This window comes from Euphorbia lathyris, chromosome 1 (genome assembly GCF_963576675.1).
Source record: "Euphorbia lathyris chromosome 1, ddEupLath1.1, whole genome shotgun sequence".
Taxonomy (NCBI): domain Eukaryota; kingdom Viridiplantae; phylum Streptophyta; class Magnoliopsida; order Malpighiales; family Euphorbiaceae; genus Euphorbia; species Euphorbia lathyris.
In genome coordinates this window covers 73,270,469-73,274,496 of record NC_088910.1, presented here as the reverse complement: position 1 = coordinate 73,274,496, position 4,028 = coordinate 73,270,469, and the positions used below count along the sequence as shown (strand labels likewise).

Below are 4,028 nucleotides of genomic sequence, written 5' to 3'. Positions count from 1 at the left end.
TGCGGTTTTTGCTAAAGGAAAATATTTTGATAAAAATGCTTGGGCTAATTGTTCCCAAGTGGCAAAAGTTGCGGCTGGCATAGAAGTTAACCATTCTTTGGCTCTATCCTTCAAAGTGAAAGGAAAGAGGCGAAGTTTGATTACTTCTGCAGTCACATCTGGGATTTTAAAAGTGTCACAAATTTCAAGGAAATTTGTTAAATGGGTGTTAGGATTTTCGTTAGGTAACCCGTAAAATGTTACATTATTTTGCAACATATTAAGAAAAGCTGGCTTAATTTCAAATTGGTTTGCGGTGATTCTAGGTCTAACGATACTATTGGTCACACCGGCCACACCTGGCCTAGCGTAATCCATAAGTGTTGGTGGGTCTGCCGTCATCCGGGTAAATGTAAATTTGAAAGAATCCGGAATAACCGTCTAGGAAGCAATAAAATGCATGACCGGCTATCCTTTCGATCATTTGATCAATGAAAGGTAGAGGAAAATGATCTTTCCTAGTTGCTTTGTTTAGGTTCCTATAGTCTATACAAACCCTCCAACCGGTGGTGGTTCGTGTAGGTATCAGTTCACCTTCATCATTTCTTACAACAGTTATGCCTCCTTTTTTAGGTACACAATGGATTGGACTAACCCATTCACTATCCGAAATCGGATAAATGATTCCATTGTCTAAAAGTTTAGTAATCTCATTTTTGACTACTTCTTTCATGTTCGGATTTAAGCGACTTTGCCTATCCGCTTTAGGTGGCTTATCCTCTTCTAAGTGAATTCTATGCATTACGATACTAGGATTAATTCCTTTTAAGTCTGAAATTTGTCATCCCATACTTCCTATCCTATTTCTAACAACTTCTTTCAATTTTTCTTCTTGATCAATTGTTAATTTGTTATAAATAATTATAGGTAGAGAATCGCCTTCTCCTAAGAAAGCGTACCTCAAATGACTGGGTAACTCTTTAAGTTCTAATTTAGGGGGTGTTACAATTGAAGGCGGAACTGGTCCATCTTCTCGAATCAAAGGCTCTGGGTCCTTATCTTCTAATTCCTCACCTATTATAGGTTCAATTATTTCTTCACTCTGAATAACGTCATTGACACATTCCTCGACTAAATCAAGTTTCATACAAGAGAATTCCTCCATAGGGTATTTCATCGCTTTGTTCATATTAAACTCGATCTTATCTTCTCATATCCTTAAAACTACCTTCCCTTCCTACACATCTACTAGAGCGCGTCCCGTGTTCATAAACGGTCTACCGAAAATTAAAGGGCAATTTACATCATATGCAAAGTCTAATATAACAAAATCGGTAGGAAAAATAAATTTATCGACTTTGACTAAAACATCTTCAATTATATCATATGGTCTCTTAGTGGTTTGATCCGCTAATTGCAAAACCATATTGGTACGTTTGATATCTTCTTCTAAACCTAACTTGTTAAAAATAGACAACGACATTAAGTTTATACTTGCTCCTAAATCACAAAGACAACTTGGGAATTCAATATCTCCCAACTTACACGGAATAGTAAAACATCCGGGATCTTTGAGTTTAGTGGGCAAATTACTTGACACGATTGAACTACAGTCTTCAGTTAACGAAATGGATGAAATTCCTTCCCAACTGATTTTCTTTGAAATTAAATCTTTTAAAAACTTACCATAGTTAGGAATTTGTGTAATTGCATCCATAAACGTTAAATTGATGTGCAAATTTTTAAGTTTATCCAAAAACGTTAGAAGTTGTTTATCATAGTCCTTATTTCGGACTTTGTGCGGAAAAGGTGGTTTGGGTACAAAAGTTTTGGTACTTGTGTCAAATGGTGAACTATTTGTGTTTAAGATATCTTCTTTGGACTTTGGTAAATCAGTTCCTGATAATGTTGCATCTTTGGGCATTTCCGACCCTTGATAATTTTTCCCTGAATGAAGAGTGATAGCTTTCACCTGCTCTTTCGGATTTTCTTCCGTATGGCTGGGAAGACTTCCCTCTTTTCGGGATGGAATTGATTTAGCAAGTTGACCAATTTGAACCTCCAAATTATGGATGCTAGATGAGTGGTTTTTAATAAGCTGATCGAATTTATTTTTGATACGTTTAAAACCATCGTCGTGATTACTTATTTTTCCACTGATAGCATCTATAAACTTGTCGATTTTAGAAGATAAAGTGCTAATCGTATCTCTTGACTGATTTTGATAATTAGTGGTACGATTTTGATTAGCACTTGCATTATTGTTATTGTTATCTTTCCAGTTAAAGTTAGGATGATTCCTCCATCCAGAATTATAAGTATTAGAATAAGAATTATTAATTTGGTTTTGCCCTTGGACAAAATTTACCTGTTTTACCTCACTTATGTTTTCGTAATCCACATCCGTTTGGATTGGATTACCATTGGTATCGCGTGGTGCCATAAACTTGTCAATTTTGTGCGATAAAGCAGAAAATTGGGCTTGTAGCATCGCGACTGGATCAAGTTCAACTATACCTTTAACTGATGGTCTGGTTGAGGATGATGGTTTTGCTACCGGTATATGTCCACGTTCCGCGGGCCACATACTGCTGTTGATTGCCATTTCCTCCAAAAGCTCTCTCGCTTGGGCTGATGTTTTCTTCATAAATAGCCCTCCCGACATAGCATCTAATGAACCCCTAGTTGTAGGATTTAGTCCATTGTAAAATGTTTGCATTAAAAGTTCAGCGGGTAATTGGTGGTGTGGGCATAAACGTTGAAGTTCTTTAAAACGTTCCCAAGTTTCATAAAGAGTCTCATTATCATTTTGAGAAAAAGATGTTAACTCTTTTATGACTCTTGCGGTTTTTGCTAAAGGAAAATATTTTGATAAAAATGCTTGGGCTAATTGTTCCCAAGTGGCAAAAGTTGCGGCTGGCATAGAAGTTAACCATTCTTTGGCTCTATCCTTCAAAGTGAAAGGAAAGAGGCGAAGTTTGATTACTTCTGCAGTCACATCTGGGATTTTAAAAGTGTCACAAATTTCAAGGAAATTTGTTAAATGGGTGTTAGGATTTTCGTTAGGTAACCCGTAAAATGTTACATTATTTTGCAACATATTAAGAAAAGCTGGCTTAATTTCAAATTGGTTTGCGGTGATTCTAGGTCTAACGATACTATTGGTCACACCGGCCACACCTGGCCTAGCGTAATCCATAAGTGTTGGTGGGTCTGCCGTCATCCGGGTAAATGTAAATTTGAAAGAATCCGGAATAACCGTCTAGGAAGCAATAAAATGCATGACCGGCTATCCTTTCGATCATTTGATCAATGAAAGGTAGAGGAAAATGATCTTTCCTAGTTGCTTTGTTTAGGTTCCTATAGTCTATACAAACCCTCCAACCGGTGGTGGTTCGTGTAGGTATCAGTTCACCTTCATCATTTCTTACAACAGTTATGCCTCCTTTTTTAGGTACACAATGGATTGGACTAACCCATTCACTATCCGAAATCGGATAAATGATTCCATTGTCTAAAAGTTTAGTAATCTCATTTTTGACTACTTCTTTCATGTTCGGATTTAAGCGACTTTGCCTATCCGCTTTAGGTGGCTTATCCTCTTCTAAGTGAATTCTATGCATTACGATACTAGGATTAATTCCTTTTAAGTCTGAAATTTGTCATCCCATACTTCCTATCCTATTTCTAACAACTTCTTTCAATTTTTCTTCTTGATCAATTGTTAATTTGTTATAAATAATTATAGGTAGAGAATCGCCTTCTCCTAAGAAAGCGTACCTCAAATGACTGGGTAACTCTTTAAGTTCTAATTTAGGGGGTGTTACAATTGAAGGCGGAACTGGTCCATCTTCTCGAATCAAAGGCTCTGGGTCCTTATCTTCTAATTCCTCACCTATTATAGGTTCAATTATTTCTTCACTCTGAATAACGTCATTGACACATTCCTCGACTAAATCAAGTTTCATACAAGAGAATTCCTCCATAGGGTATTTCATCGCTTTGTTCATATTAAACTCGATCTTATCTTCTCATATCCTTAAAACTAC

General features: G+C 36.6%; 1 non-coding gene across 1 annotated transcript; it reads left to right on the top strand.

Moving 5' to 3' along the window:
• The first annotated feature begins 2,714 nt into the window (after window positions 1–2,714).
• On the top strand, window positions 2,715–2,821 carry LOC136216037 (small nucleolar RNA R71). The gene has a single exon (XR_010683033.1). It is a non-coding gene; the product is annotated as a small nucleolar RNA R71 (small nucleolar RNA).
• Window positions 2,822–4,028: the final 1,207 nt, after the last annotated feature.